Below are 17,291 nucleotides of genomic sequence, written 5' to 3'. Positions count from 1 at the left end.
CTACTCCGCATACGAGGACGTATTTTGCCCCAAGAGAGCTTCCCAGCTACCTCCACATCGGCCATGGGACTGCGCAATAGACCTGCTTCCGGATGCTCCTATGCCCAAAGGTAGGATCTACCCGTTGTCCCTTCCGGAAACTAAGGCCATGGAGGAGTATATTCATGAGGCTCTGAGTCAGGGGTATATTCGTCAGTCCACGTCACCCGCGGCCTCAAGTTTCTTCTTCGTGGCCAAGAAGGATGAAGGGTTGCGGCCTTGTATAGACTATCGAGTCCTGAATCAAGGTACAATCAAATTCAGATATCCGCCTCCTCTCGTCCCTGTGGCCCTGGAACAACTCCGATCAGCAAAGCTATTCACTAAGTTGGACCTCCGCAGCGCTTACAATCTGGTAAGAATACGCGAGGGGGACGAATGGAAGACGGCGTTTGTGACCCCTACAGGGCACTATGAGTACCTGGTCATGCCCTATGGTCTGGTCAACGCCCCCTCCGTATTCCAAAACTTCATCCATGAAGTCCTCCGGGAGTTCCTCCACCTCTCAGTCATAGTCTACATTGATATCCTGATTTACTCCCGGAGTGAGGCTGAACATCGCCACCACGTTGCGGAGGTCCTACAAACCCTCAGAGAGCACCAATTGTACCTCGAGGCAGAGAAATGCTCATTCCACTTACCTTCTGTTCAGTTCCTAGGGTACATCGACCAAAATGGGGTTCGCATGGACGAGGGGAAGGTCACATCCGTTGTCTCCTGGCCAGAACCCACAACCATTAAAGGACTCCAACGATTTCTAGGATTTGCCAATTTCTATCGACGTTTCATCCACAACTACAGTCTCATCACCGCTCCGCTGACCAACCTACTCCGAAAACAACCCAAGAAACTCTCCTGGCCTCCCGAAGCCGCCGCAGCCTTCCACAATCTCAAACAATCCTTCACTCAAGCTCCACTCCTGACTCACCCTGATCCTGACCTACCTTTCGTGGTAGAAGTGGATGCGTCGACCACTGGAGTGGGAGCCATTCTGTCTCAATACCACGGTACACCAGCATTACTCCATCCATGCGCCTATTTCTCCAGGAAACTCAGCCCGGTGGAAAGGAACTATGACATCGGGAATCGAGAACTACTAGCGATCAAGCTCGCTCTAGAGGAATGGCGACACTGGCTGGAGGGAGCCAAACATCCATTCCAGGTGATTACTGACCATAAAAATCTACAGTACCTCAAAGAAGCTAAAAGACTCTGTCCTCGTCAGGCCCGGTGGTCCTTGTTTTTCTCCAGATTCCAATTCTCAATCTCTTACCGACCAGGATCAAAGAACGTCCGAGCAGACGCCCTTTCCAGAATTTATGATCAGCCGGAAATCATAGAAACACCAGCCAAGATCCTCCCAGAACAAATTTCTGTTTGTCCCATCACCTGGTCCGCTCCTACAGTCGTCGCCACTCCAGACTCGAGGATTCCGCCGGGCTGTCCCCCCAATCGACGCTTCATCCCTGAAAACCAACGGGTAGATCTTATTCATTCCAGCCATACATCTTTGGGCACAGGGCATCCCGGGGCCAACAACACCCTCTCGTTGCTTTCCCAACGCTTTTGGTGGCCGAACATGGCGAGGGATGTGAGGAGATACGTCCAAGGCTGTAGGGAATGCGCTATGTCAAAGAGTCCTCGCCATCTGCCTGCAGGTAAACTCCATCCCTTGCCCATCCCGAACCGCCCCTGGTCACACCTAGGAGTTGACTTCATGACAGATCTCCCATCATCCGAAGGTAATACTTGTATTTTAGTCATTGTGGATCGATTTTTCTAAGTTCTGTCGTTTAATTCCGTTGAAGGGTCTGCCCACAGCCCTAGAGACCGCCGAAAACCTGTTCAACCATGTCTTTCGAAATTTTGGAGTACCAGAAGATATAGTCTCGGACCGAGGACCCCAATTCATCTCCAGACTATGGAAAGCCTTCAGACTCCTAGGTGTGACCGTAAGCCTCTCGTCTGGCTACCACCCACAGACCAACGGCCAGACCGAGAGGAAAATTCAGGAAGTGGGGCGGTTCCTCAGGACCTTCTGTCACGGTCATCAAAACTCCTGGAGCCAGTTTCTGGGCTGGGCGGAATACGCCCAGAATTCCCTGCGGCAACCTACCACCGGACTTACGCCATTCCAGTGCATCCTAGGATTTCAACCTCCACTCTTTCCCTGGGATGGCGAACCATCTGATGTCCCCGCTGTGGATTACTGGTTCCGGGAGAGCGAGAGGGTCTGGGATGACGCTCATCACCATCTCCAGAGGGCAGTACGCAGAGCAAAGGAGGTATCAGATAAAAGGAGGATTCCAGGTCCCATCTATACTCCAGGGCAGAAAGTCTGGCTCTCCACCCGAGATATCCGCTTACGACTGCCCTCCCGAAAACTAAGTCCCAGATTTGTTGGTCCCTTCACCATCCTGGAACAGGTCAACCCCGTCACGTTTAAGTTACAGTTTCCACCACAATACAGAATCCACCCCACATTCCACGTGTCACTCCTCAAACCCTTTCACGACCCTCTGATTCCCTCCACAGAGCCTGGCCATGAAGAGGAACCTCCTCCCCCACTGATGTTGGAAGAAGGGTCCATCTATAAGGTCAAGGACATCCTGCGGTCCCGACGTCGTGGTGGTCATCTGGAGTACCTTGTCGACTGGGAGGGATATGGTCCAGAGGAAAGGTCTTGGGTCCCCAGATCAGATATATTGGATCCAGCACTTATGAAGGAGTTCCACTCCAATCACCCTGAGTTCCCAGCACCTCGTGGACGTGGTAGACCACCACGGCGTCGGAGGTTTAGGCCCTCAGGAGCGGGCCCTGGGGAGGGGGGTAATGTCACGGATTGGCCAGGCTCTTCCACCAGCATCACGCAACGATCACCTTCACCTGAGTATTAACCACGCACAGCTGCACCCAATCACTCAGACACACTATATAAGCACACACCTTCACTTCACTCATTGTCCGGTCTCGTTCCTACGAAGCGGACTCTGAGTGAACACCTCCTGGTAATCACTAACCCTCGATCTCAGAAATATTGTACTTACCTACTCTCTGTTTCTCCTAGTCTGTCCAGTGTTCCCGGTATCCTGTCTGCCTTGTGTTTATCGTCAGTCTGTCTTCCCCTCAAGCCCTCTGGTGTGTGCATTCGGTCTCCCTCGGTGTCTGTCATCTAATCTGCCTCAAAGGATCCTCAACACAACCAAAATCCAGTCACTTTTCTTCAGTTCTCCTTGTGTGCTCACTGTTGTAAATAAACACCGTTATTCATCTACTCACCTTGTTTGTCCGTCTGCTTCCCTAACAGGTGGACAATATTTCATTTGGTAGTTTACATATGTACTGAATGTATGAAAGCAAGTGTTTGTTATGTAAATCCAGGAAAGGGATATTAAATGATCTGAGAAAATCAAGCCAAAACAAAAATAAATGCATGTTACTCATATAATTATTAGCAGAATTCTGTCACACTCTTGTCAGAAAACTTCAACACTTTTCCTTTAATTAGTCTCATGAACTAATCTGTTCATTACAACCTTGCAAAATATATTAGCCTTGTAAGAAACATAAATAAAATCCAAATAAGCCTATAAATAACTTAAACGCTAATTAATTGCTCCTTGTTTTTTATATAACACATACTATAATGTTTAGATGTCTGTGGTGATAATGCACTTGGTGAATCATTCTAAACCTTAACAGCTAGACTCATGAATATTAATTAGGAGACATAACATTTGCTCAGTCCTGAAGCAGGTAAGTGGGCGATAGACATAGTAAATTACCACTTGCATGTTTGTTCATTCCTTTGCTGAAGCAACCAGACCTCATTTTGTTTGTTTTATGTGGATAAATCCAATATTTCTTTGCACAATGATGGAAAGTAACTCCTCAGACGACCTTTAAAGTCAACGCAGTGTCAATAATATACAGCATATGCGCAAATCATGTGAAATATCATTACAGATTATTATTCAGGTGGGATTAAACTGCATCTTCGCTCTGTAAATGTTTTGTGACAGAGACTGAATTAAAGGCAGCGGGAGAGAGATTCGGTTCCTGTGGGAAGATTACGCAACACCAACAGTAAGAGCTCCTCAGCAGAGGCACTTTTATTACCCCCCCACACCGCAGCCTGCACCCATCTGCTAAAGCACGAGTAATAGGCTCACCTGAGGGGACTCCATTTCCGTTTCACTCACACATTTAATGCGTAAAAGTCATTGCTTTTCTCCAAGCTCTGAGATTAGGCTTGATTTCCATCTCGTTCCTGACACACTTAACTGTAATTAAAGAAAGACTCAATCCTCTTTTGCTGCAGAGTCCTCTATTTATACTCTCTGGTTCCCTCACACCTCCGTTTATCTTTTTTCTGTCCCTAAATCTTTCTAGTGCTTTAATCGCCTGCTTTTTCTTTGGCACACTGTAGGGTCAGGAAATTGGCCTTATAGTGAGGGAAAAAAGCAAAAATAACGAAACCAAAACTGGTCTCAAAACCAGGTAAAATGCCTGAAGTACTTAGACAGCATTTGCATCATTGGCATATCAGAAAAGTCTACCTAGACATAATTTTTTCAACATAAGCTGTTGAAGATTTGACTTTAATATAACAACATAGCAAACTACAAACCAAAAGATGACATTCAGGCATTATAAGTAAACTAAAATATGGTATTATAATGCCCAAGCTACCTTTGAATTCTTTTTTGTTTGTCTAAAAAATTAATTTTGAATGTCTCGACTAAAAGGTTAAGCTACCTATCCACTAGTACCCAGCAGTGGCAGTTCTAGTTTAAATGGCACCCTGGGCGAACCACCATAAATGCACCCCCTCCCAATCCCCAGAGAAATAATGATGCTATGTGGTTGACTTTATATATATTTTAAATATTTAAATATATACATTTGAAATATATATTTTAAATACATTTAAATATATTTATTTATTTTCAATAAATATAACCATGGCGAGACTAGAGCACCTGGAGGAAACCCACGCCAATTCAGGGAGAACATGCAAACTGACCCAGTCGGGACTCGAACCAGTGACCTTCTTGCTGTGAGGCGACAGTGCAAACCACTGAGCCACCATGCCACCCCGTTTTTTTATGGCCATTTATCCGAAACCTATAACAAAACGTACCGTAGTAAATTAATTTCAGATTCACAAAAATATAGGCAGCACGTTCTAGTGGATTTGCCATCTGAAACGTGCAGCAAAATATACCCAGAGCAATGTATTTCCAGACACGTGTTTCCAATGGGCTTGAGTGTGATTAAGGAAGAAAACCAAATTAAGGGCTGCATATGTTTATGGTTAAACATTAATACTAGCACAAAATTATGCTTGCTTACCATGTAGAATATAAATACACTTAATTAAAACCTTTTTCATTTCAGACAGCTCATGTCACATATTGAAATGTTTGCAAGATGACAGAACGCTGGAACAGCCTTCAGTCTGTGCTGTCTTAATCTCTTAGCTCGCTTTCATATTTTTTTGCGTTTATTCTGGTGCGTTGATTAGTTTGCTAAACTGATCATCCAACTGCCCAGATGCCAAATTAATCATGATGAACTGGCACCAGCATGAGCTAACAATAGAGCCAGTGTGTGTAATGGCGTAATTCAAAAACTAACCAGACCACGATGCTCACCAATGGGCTGATATTGATTGACGACTGATCTCCGGCCTGCTGTTTCTTGGTCCTAACTCTGTGGTTTCCAAATCCTCCCCAAACGGCATGATTTCTAGCATTTCCATTATTCTAGCATTGTCTGGTGCCTTATGATCACCACTGGGGTTACACTTAAGCACACTATAAATTAGATTTTATTCTAAACTCCCAGTGTCGTTGTCATTATTTGTCGACATTTACAGCATTTTAGGGAATTGGAATATTAAAACTTTAAATGCACACTCTTGTGAGCTACAGTACCAACCTAGAATTAATTTTAGGTGTCATAATCTTTTAATATTCAATCTGAACCTCTGTACTTAAAGCATTATTGGCATTACAATTTTCAGTGTACACAAAATACAGTGAGCTTCCAACCAAAACAGTATTTTTGGGTGTTAATTGGCCATTTATATCTAACATTTGGGCCTCTATTTTAATGACCTAAGGGCATGGTCTAAAGCGCCCAGTTGCCTGAATCCACTTTTGCCTTTTTAAGGATGGGAAAACATGGTCTAAAATGGTTGTCTTTATTTTCTTAATGAGTTATGGGTGTCTTTTGGGCATAACATTAACACCCTTTAACAGTGAGTTGTGGTCATTTACACGGCAGACTTTGCAAGTGGAAAAACTGAACGCTTCACTAGCGAAGAAAGAAATTTGCTCATGCACAAGCCCCCTGAAGTGAAAAAGCATGAGAAATGGAAGTGCGTACCCCTTTATTTTGTAATATCTAAATATGTTTGTGCACTGCTGTGTGCTCCTGTGTGTGTAATAAGCAATGCGTACATGTGTGTATATAGGCACATATCACTAACTCCTAATTCTTTAAATAACTGTGCTATTGACTTTAGACCAGCTTTTAATTGGTCAATAGTGTGGTCTATTTCAGTTGTCTCAAAATAGAAATGCAATAACAATGTGGGAGTGTCGCGTGGCAAAAGAGGGAAGGGTTTGCATGAAAAGGGAAGTTTCATTGCATGCACGTGCTGATTTTCACAGCTGTAACACAAACACAGACACAGGGGAGATAGACAGTGATTCGGACAGCAGCATTTACAGTGGATCTGAGAGCTGTGTGAAAGTGGAGGATTTTCAGTCCATAATATGGTAGTGATATTACTGTAAACTTAGTAACTAAATCATTTTGACTAAGGTATATCTTTAAAAATTAAAGAGTACTGCTGACGATACGAACTAATTTTGCCATCTGCATAAACATAAACAAAGAACATTGATCTCACATTTATCAAATCTGTAGAGACAGGACAATCAAAATGAACTGGAACCACGTCTTTTTTAAAAGAAGACGAGTGGCAAATCTGGATTTCACTATTTCCAGATTCGAAAAGCTCTCGAAAAATGTTCCTTGCAAACATATTTTTGTGAGAGCTGGTTGCGGCACATTTATAATCGCAACACTGATGACCCATGTCTCCGAACAATTCTTCTACTTGTTTGAATTACGGTTGGCAACACAATGTGGCATCTGTCTGAACACTGTAACAGGTAAAAGGAGTCTTTGAAGCTACATCTTACATATTAATGAACAGTGTCGGGTAAGTTACTTTAAAAAAGTAATAGGTTACAAATTACTGATTACTACAGCAAGATTGTAATCTGATTGCATTACTAATTACTTCATGTAAAAAGTAACCAGATTACAAATTACTTTGAAGTTACTTTTAAAACGTATAAAATATACCTATAAAATACAAAATAAACTGCAGCTCTTTCAGTCATTTAATATTCACTGAAATACATTACAATGGGTGGATCTCAGCAGCTTGACGTATTCAAGACTTAGAGTTCACCCAAAACTCATTCACATTCCAAACCTGTTTGTCTTTTTTTAACACAAAAGAAGACATTTAGAAGAAAACTGGGTAAAACTGGTAACCATTGACATCTATAGTATGCAGAATCACTGCAGTGTTTGAGTGTTTTGTGTTTGTCTGAGGATGAGTCTGAAGCATGAATCAGATCGGTCAGTTCTTGTCACGTGACTCACGGTTTTCAACTGGGTGCGCCTGGAGCACTTGCAATATGCGCTCCATATGTGCGTGCGTGCATGCAATTTGTGCTCCCAGTATGCAATATGTGAATGGCTCCATAAGCTGTTACACTTCTCTTTACATTCAGAAGATAGCCTTAATCCCGATCCTGCACAAAAATCAAAATTAACCTGCTTAGGCTGAGTTGGACCGCTGTGTCTTTGGCACTGGTGTCCTGCTTGGTGACAAATATTGTAGTAGAATCCTTTCTGTTCAAGTGCTCATTGAAATCAAAGTAATGCCTGTATTTTGACTTGAAGAAGCAACCACTTGACATCAACTATTTGACGTTGCAGTGGAAAATGTGATTTAAAAATGCATTTTTTCTTCTAAAATCTATATTTGTAACGTAAGTAATGCAATTACATTTACTTTAGTGACTGTAATCAAATTACACAAATTTTAAAATGTAATTAGTTACATTACTGCATCCCCCAAAAATGTAATTAGAATACAGTAACGCGTTACTGTGGAACGCATTACATCAAACTCTGTTAATGAAGTTGCATCTCGTTCACTCAATGACGTCACTTTGTACCGGCCGGTACAGACAGCCAATCCCCATGCTGGAATTTACACAAAGATCTCATCGCCATGACGTAGCTTCAAAATTTATTTTTAAACCAGAAGAATGAATTTGCTCTAAACAATGCAAAAACAACCAATTTTCACTTTTTTGTGAAATATATGAGGCCTAATAGTGTTTTTACCAAAGTGGGACACATATATGACTGTCAACATCTCAAAAAATGCATTTTGGTGTTTCGTAATCCTTTAAAACACCTCCTTTTCAGACCAGTATGCCCATGGACCAGTATGCCCATCAGACCAGTATGTCCAGTTGATATTTAAACAACGTGCCCAGGACATGAGCATGATACCTGTGCTAGCCTAAAACTAGCTATAAACACTCGTGTGTCAGCTGGCACTGCACTGTTTGTATGCATGTATGTGTGTACGTCAAATATATAATAGGAACCTTGAACTCTAAACCAACTGATCTGTCTACAGTGACAGAATTTAAGGCATTTCATGTACTGTCTAATTAAATCTATTTTGTAGCTCTCTATTTTCTATTTTGGGCACTGTAGACAATTGATGAATCATGCGCACTCAACATCTATTGTACCCCCAAACAAGACAGCATTTTTGGCTAATGTGGATGTTGAAAATCTAACTATTCCGATTCAGAATCTAAAAGGTAGCCAACATATCCAGCGTTTTTACATTGAACAGAATCTAACCAAACTAAACCAAACAAAAAAATGCTATCTAGGCAGGCTGCACACTGTGCTTTGAGACACAGCCAGAGAGTGAGTAAGTGAGAGAGGAGAGAGAGAAGCATCCAGGGATGAGCAGCAGGATAACTGGAGAAACACCTACAGAGCAAACTGTAAATCCAGTGTTTGAGGAGGCCCCGGGATTGAAGTTTGGAAGCCCACAGGAAGACACAGAGATGGCTGAAGGACAAAACTAGGACTTCACATAGAGGAGGAGAGGAGAGTGGGAGGAGGGAGACAGAAAATACAATAAAATAGTGTGCAAAAGGCTCACTATGGGGGTGGCTGAGGGCAGGGAAAGTGAGGGAAGAGGATATATTTCTCCTGACTCGTAAAACGATAGATGTTTAAAGATCAGTGTCAACGTGTGGGAGCATCTGTGCTTATTAGGAGGGTGAAATGAGAGCGAGAACAAAAATAACAGCAGAGAAAAAAACAACAGAGGGACAAAAGACTGAAGAATGAGAAAAATGTGTTATTGGAAGAGCGTTATTGCACTTGAAACGGAGTCAGTCAACATACTGTCTTCTCATATCATATATGCAACTATAACGTATTCAAACAGCACATCCAAGTGGTATTTTTACCTCCAGATTCACAGCTCAAATATTGTTAGAACTGGTACAATACAATATTTCAAGATAATACAGAATACACGCACTGAGCCGCTGAAGTACTCCCACATAAGTGACCCCTTCAATCAGTTTGGTTAAGCTTATGTAATATGTTTTACAGTAAAAGCTCTTCTTGGCTCTGTAATAAAGTATTTCAGCAAATGTGCTGTATAAAATGCAATGTACAAAAGGGGATGTCATCCTTGTTTTCCAGCAGCAGTTTGCCCTCTCCAGCTGACTCAATCCTTCTTTCAAACTGAGAAATACATTTCTGAAACGTCCTTGATGTTATCAGCCTAGCTGAGCTGTTACAACATTCCAGATTTTATGTTGAACTTGCATCCATCACATTGTAAGAAAAATGCAAGGGCAAGAGAGATAAGTCTTTTTTATCCTAACAAAGAAGCCAGTTTGACAAAATGTACAGATTTTTATCGGAATTCATTTATACTGACACACTGACAGAGGAACAAACTAGAACTCGGAAAGACTAGAAGGAAAAAAGCCATAAAAATATATTATAGGTCAGCATTTCGCAAACGTATTGCAATGACAATAGTCATCTAAGCCTGCGCATTATATAGTTTCAGCATCAATATTGCAATGTGTGCGTCTGCAATATTCACATCACAGGATCTGCAAAATCGAGTCAGGATTATATTCGTCCAGGAGAAAAACACATGATTTTTGGAGTAAATTGCAAAGTTTAACCATAAAGTTATCAGAATGTTTGCATGTGTTTTTAAGGCTTGTGACTATGTGAGCATTTCAACCTAGATTAAACCATTCAGGCTAGGGCTGGGTGATAAAATTGGTATCGGTATTTATTGACCGAACACCATTGTCAATATTGACGATAAATCAATATTATGAATATGGGTATGAATCGCTATAGTTTTATTAAAATGTGGCTTCTGAGCACGCACCTTGGAAGCAATGCCAATAAGCTTAGGGTGTAAGTTTATCATTTCCAAAAGAGGTGCGCGATTTGCATGACGCGCATATGGGAGCAACGTGCACGTGATACGAGTGCACTTTCCAGGCGTGAAAACATCGGAACTTATCCGAATACCGCGAGCGCACCGCAGTTCATATAAGTTGAACTAACTGATCTGCTTCACACTTTGTATGTAATATACACATTCAGTAATAACGGCAGACTAATTTTCTCAGACAAACACAGCACATCCAAACACTGCAGTGCTTTTTACTTTTCTCCACAAACTTGTATCAGAGCCGCAGCAATGGTTTGTCCGTTTGTCATCCTCTGAGAAAACGGTTGATGGTCGCCTAGTTGTGAGAGACGCCAGGGGAACGCGAGCACAAAGCACATTGAAATTGATGAAGGAAACCATGCACTCATGCTTGTCACTTCAGGTCAGAATAACAACACACGCGAAAATGAGTGCGGTGGCTAGCAGCAATGAGGAGATTGTAAATAAAAAAGGATGTAATGATGTCACCAGAGTGGCTTTTTGGTTTATTTTTTTGTGCATCCCAGCCACTAGCTCACTATCTGAGAGATTTTTTTTTAGCATAGTGGTAATGTAGTCATACAACTTCACAATTTGTAAGGTTGCAATATGTATTTGAATAATTATGGCTGATTCCTTTACTTGAAAGCTCAGATTTGATTATCATATTTTGTGTTGTTGACAGAGTTTGAGGTTTACTGTATCATTATTATTGAAGTTATTGTTTCATTATTGAAGCAAACCTTAAAGTTTGCTTTGATTGTTCAAAGTTTACACTTCACCATTGCACACGCTTTGTAACAACATTTTATTTATCAAGTTTAAGAGTCTCATTAGCACTCATGTTTATTTTATTATAAAGAGATCAGATATTTTGTTGAAATATTTTTGTTTTTGACTATTAAAATTTGCCTTAGTAATGTTGATAAATTAAAATAAATTGGTTAAAGAAATCCTAATATGCCTAAATGTATTGGTAAAAAATATTCAATGATTATCTATACCTAATGATATGAAAAATGATATCGTGATAATTTTTTTTTTTCAATATCGCTCAGCCCTAATTCAGGCACAGGTAATTATAATATTTGTCATTTAAAGAAAAGTGAGTTGTATTTTATACAATGATATATACGATTTACATTTAATTATTAAATTTGTGCCTGAACACTTCTAGACCCCCAGAAAACCATAAACCACTGTTCACACTTAGCTGATGATTGATTATAAAGCTTGTTTGGCATGCATTCCCAGGAGAGAGCCCTGAGCTCATAAGATCCTCGAGCCCGGGGCTCCCTCTCATTTGCAGGGTGAGAGGGGAGTTTGAGATCAGGTAGATCTCGAGAACTCCCCTGCTGTAGTAGCTAATGAACAGATAGTGATTGCTCCTAAGAGATAACTATTTACTAGGTGCGTGTCTATAGTGCCGATTTGGATTAGTCAATTAACTTAATTTACATGTTTTTCGACTGTGGGAGGAACCCGGGGAACCCGGGGGAAACTCGTGTAGAACAGAAACGTCAGCTGGCTTGGTAAGAACTAGAACCAGTGACGTTCTTGCTGTGAGGCAACAGTGCTAATCACTGGGCCACTCATCTAGGAAAGGAGGAGGAGTAGGGGTGAAAGGGGGATTCTTCAAAACGAAGATGGCTGTTATATGGAACTTAGGTTATTCATAGTGGCTTAGGAATTGTGTGATTGGTGAATCATAAATTGAATAATGCGGCACCAGCCGCAAGCAATCATAAGCGTGTGATCCTCTCGAAATTAGTTCATAAATAAATAAATAATCTTATTCCAGCTGTATTTTTGCTCTACTGTATTTATCAATGCTTTTTATTGGTTTATTATGTTATGTAGATGCACTATCCTACAAAATCATCCAAATCAATCAAAATTCTTTCCAAACTAAGCTATTTATTTCATCCAGTGAAATTATACTCAATATCCCAATATGAATAGAATCACAGAATATATACATTTCTAAATAATGTCAAATTTCCAACATCATGCAGCCCCAATGCCATTCCTGTCAGCTAAAGGCCCGTTCACACCAAGCACAATACCTATAAACGTAAAGGTAGACTAAAAAGACTCATAAACTTAAAGAATTCAATTCAATTAACCATGTGGATTGTGTCAAAGCAGCTTAACATAATTGAAGGATAAAGTACCATAGTATTTCAAATTGTGGAACATTCCAGAAATTCAGGCAGGGATGAAAGAAGTGTAGAATGCTGGTGTAGTTGTAGATAAATTAAAACTGCTTCAGTTCAGTTTAGTATAAATGTCACCTTTGCATTTTAGATCAGTTTAGTTCAGATAATGCACTGGAAAAGGGTGCTGGTCCATGTAGATCACCGTGTTCAGACTAGCCTAGCCTGAGTTTTAAATTTAAGTTCTGAAAAATCATTCTGCATGTAAAACAACGGCAAAGTTCTCAGACCATAACTATAATGATAAACATGTACAGAAATGACATAGTTTACTGATTGTGGATTTTTTTTCCAGCAGATAATTGATAAAAGCCAATCAGAATCAGAATCATTTGTAATATAAAGGGTTTGCACAATTTAAAGCTCTGCTTGATCTTAAGCACTCTTTTCAAAGATTATTTAAAGGCAATGTAAACAATTGATGATACCATGGGAAATAATGATAAAAAATACATGGAAGTTATGCAAGCCAGTCCAAGTATACAGTATATCACTGCAGCCTGGAGACCTCCAAGTGGGAAGGACTTCCGCTGCGAGTAGGTTGGTTACGGCTAGAAGGGTTACAGCTCCGACTATTGAGAATGTGCACATAAATATAGCGTCATTTTTGTGATGCTGTACAACATTAATTAATCGGTTTTCATTATATTTTTTTCATTACTGTAAAGGGATAAATTTAGGGTTTAAGTAGGTGTAGATGTTAATAAAATAGAGTGTCACTTAAGTCTGGTAAATCTGTGATGTGTATAAATAGAATAAATACAATTTTAGTTTGGCAACGAGTACAAAGGCCTAAAAATAATTATACATCTCACTCATTTTCCTTCAGCTTATTCAAGGTGTTTGGACTGTAGGGGAAACCCAGTACCCTGGAGAAAACCCACACAAACACAAATCTCCACACAGAAAGGATTTGACTATTTGTAAAACACTACAAAAGCCTGACATCCAATATAGTGCACTATATAGGGAACATGGAGTGGTTATTGTATCTGAATAACTTTAATGTAAAATTCAGATTGTAAAATTGAAGAATGAGTTTTGCAGTAACACAGGAAACAAATGACCCACGCATGTTTGAGTAGTGTAGTATTCCATAAAGGTATCATTGTCAGGGTTCTGCCACTCTAGTCTTGTAAATTCTTGTTTTGGTGGCAGAGTCCGGACACTAGCTCTGTTTCGTCTTGTCCTGTAGTGCTCGGCTCGAGTTTTCTTGGGTCGAGCACTTGTTTTGTCATTGTCTGGGTGCGCGTCATCAAGGGTGCGCGCGGACCGTGCGCACTCCCGCTTGATGCGGGCGCGTGGGGTCTGCGCGTCCTTGGGACGCGCGCTCTTGTACTCGTGTTTGTGTTTTGTTTCGTCAGCATCGCGCTGTTTCATTCTCAGCGTCTCAGTCTAGTTAGGTTTCGGTTTTGGTTGGCGCTGAGATGAAACATGCGCGTTGCATTTATGTGAGCGCACGGTAAGGTGTATTCACTTATCGTGTGCTCGTGTCTTGCGTCTGTTGTCAAAGCACGTGGCTCTGTGTTTACATGGGTCGCGTGCTTTTGTTGTGTGCTTTGTGTCTTGTCATACGACCACGCGGTTAATGAGTTCTCTCATTGGCTGCGTGTTCTAGTCTTGTTTAATGTGAGCACCTGGCTTGTGTTGTCTCCTTGTGTCAGGTGCTCTCCCGTCTATTGTCTAGTCCCACCCTCCTTGTTAACCCATTATTAGTTAATTATGTTCATCTGTTGTGTATTAATTTAACCCTGCTTATATTCTCCTCATGTCTGCTGTCCTGTGCCAGTTCGTCGTCGATTTTTCCTTGTCCTGTTGTGTCCAGCCCTGCTTCGTCCAGCCAACCCAGTCAAGTTTGTTTCTCTGTTTGTGTTATAGTTTAGTGTTTTCCCCCTCGGGGTGGTTTTTGTTGTTCTTTTGTTTTATTTTAATTAATAAATATTACTTTACTCTGCATTTGGGTCCTCGCCCCTTTTTCCCCTCTACGAACCGTGACAGTACGAACTGGCCACTAGAGGACTCAGCAGCTATGGGTTTGTTTCTTCGCCCAGCTCTCTCCCAGAACAAGGATCTCCACAATCAACCCCTCGCCAGGAGGTTACTGGAATGTCATCAGAACAGTCGTCCATTTGGGGTGTATGCTCAAGGCCTCCTTGAGGCAGTCTTGGGGCTTGGATTCCCCGAGAGAACCCTTATCCATCTCTTCCTGGCAGGATTAGATGAGCCACTTGGGAGGAGCTGGGTGATTTAAAGGCATGGACTTATTGGGAGGTGGTTGAATACACCTGCCTCAGGAAGGAGAGGGAAATCCTGCAGGGGGAATGGACCCCTCTCTCCACCACCACAAGCACCATCTCCCAGCCCATGACCAACCCCCAAGGGTTAACCCGCACCCAGAAGCGGAGGCTGAAGAGAAAGGCCTCTTCAGCGAGGGCGGCTCCAGCCCCAGAGCGCCCGCCAGTGTCGGCTCCAGCCCCAGAGCGCCCGCCAGTGTCGGCTCCAGCCCCAGAGCGCCGCCAGTGTCGGCTCCAGCCCCAGAGCGCCCGCCAGTGTCGGCTCCAGCCCCAGAGCGCCCGCCAGTGTCGGCTCCAGCCCCAGAGCGCCCGCCAGTGTCGGCTCCAGCCCCAGAGCGCCCGCCAGTGTCGGCTCCAGCCCCAGAGCGCCCGCCAGTGTCGGCTCCAGCCCCAGAGCGCCCGCCAGTGTCGGCTCCAGCCCCAGAGCGCCCGCCAGTGTCGGCTCCAGCCCCAGAGCGCCCGCCAGTGTCGGCTCCAGCCCCAGAGCGCCCGCCAGTGTCGGCTCCAGCCCCAGAGCGCCCGCCAGTGTCGGCTCCAGCCCCAGAGCGCCCGCCAGTGTCGGCTCCAGCCCCAGAGCGCCCGCCAGTGTCGGCTCCAGCCCCAGAGCGCCCGCCAGTGTCGGCTCCAGCCCCAGAGCGCCCGCCAGTGTCGGCTCCAGCCCCAGAGCGCCCGCCAGTGTCGGCTCCAGCCCCAGAGCGCCCGCCAGTGTCGGCTCCAGCCCCAGAGCGCCCGCCAGTGTCGGCTCCAGCCCCAGAGCGCCCGCCAGTGTCGGCTCCAGCCCCAGAGCGCCCGCCAGTGTCGGCTCCAGCCCCAGAGCGCCCGCCAGTGTCGGCTCCAGCCCCAGAGCGCCCGCCAGTGTCGGCTCCAGCCCCAGAGCGCCCGCCAGTGTCGGCTCCAGCCCCAGAGCGCCCGCCAGTGTCGGCTCCAGCCCCAGAGCGCCCGCCAGTGTCGGCTCCAGCCCCAGAGCGCCCGCCAGTGTCGGCTCCAGCCCCAGAGCGCCCGCCAGTGTCGGCTCCAGCCCCAGAGCGCCCGCCAGTGTCGGCTCCAGCCCCAGAGCGCCCGCCAGTGTCGGCTCCAGCCCCAGAGCGCCCGCCAGTGTCGGCTCCAGCCCCAGAGCGCCCGCCAGTGTCGGCTCCAGCCCCAGAGCGCCCGCCAGTGCCGGCTCCAGCCCCAGAGCGCCCGCCAGTGCCGGCTCCAGCCCCAGAGCGCCCGCCCGTGCCGGCTCCAGCCCCAGAGCGCCCGCCCGTGCCGGCTCCAGCCCCAGAGCGCCCGCCCGTGCCGGCTCCAGCCCCAGAGCGCCCGCCCGTGCCGGCTCCAGCCCCAGAGCGCCCGCCCGTGCCGGCTCCAGCCCCAGAGCGCCCGCCCGTGCCGGCTCCAGCCCCAGAGCGCCCGCCCGTGCCGGCTCCAGCCCCAGAGCGCCCGCCCGTGCCGGCTCCAGCCCCAGAGCGCCCGCCCGTGCCGGCTCCAGCCCCAGAGCGCCCGCCCGTGCCGGCTCCAGCCCCAGAGCGCCCGCCCGTGCCGGCTCCAGCCCCAGAGCGCCCGCCCGTGCCGGCTCCAGCCCCAGAGCGCCCGCCCGTGCCGGCTCCAGCCCCAGAGCGCCCGCCCGTGCCGGCTCCAGCCCCAGAGCGCCCGCCCGTGCCGGCTCCAGCCCCAGAGCGCCCGCCCGTGCCGGCTCCAGCCCCAGAGCGCCCGCCCGTGCCGGCTCCAGCCCCAGAGCGCCCGCCCGTGCCGGCTCCAGCCCCAGAGCGCTCCGCCCGTGCCGGCTCCAGCCCCAGAGCGCCCGCCCGTGCCGGCTCCAGCCCCAGAGCGCCCCGCCGTGCCGGCTCCAGCCCCAGAGCGCCCGCCCGTGCCGGCTCCAGCCCCAGAGCGCCCGCCCGTGCCGGCTCCAGCCCCAGAGCGCCCGCCCGTGCCGGCTCCAGCCCCAGAGCGCCCGCCCGTGCCGGCTCCAGCCCCAGAGCGCCCGCCCGTGCCGGCTCCAGCCCCAGAGCGCCCGCCCGTGCCGGCTCCAGCCCCAGAGCGCCCGCCCGTGCCGGCTCCAGCCCCAGAGCGCCCGCCCGTGCCGGCTCCCAGCCCCAGAGCGCCCGCCCGTGCCGGCTCCAGCCCCAGAGCGCCCGCCCGTGCCGGCTCCAGCCCCAGAGCGCC

At 45.9% G+C, this 17,291-nt stretch overlaps 1 protein-coding gene across 3 annotated transcripts in view; it reads right to left on the bottom strand.

Annotated features, from left to right (window-relative positions):
• Window positions 1-17,291, bottom strand: part of iqsec2b (IQ motif and Sec7 domain ArfGEF 2b) — a 166,390-nt gene that overhangs the window by 75,536 nt on the left and 73,563 nt on the right. The window lies entirely within an intron of this gene.

This window comes from Danio aesculapii, chromosome 8, assembly GCF_903798145.1.
Source record: "Danio aesculapii chromosome 8, fDanAes4.1, whole genome shotgun sequence".
NCBI classification, from domain to species: Eukaryota; Metazoa; Chordata; class Actinopteri; order Cypriniformes; family Danionidae; genus Danio; species Danio aesculapii.
The sequence above is the reverse complement of the archived record's forward strand: the minus strand, read 5'-3'. Positions and strand labels throughout refer to the sequence as shown.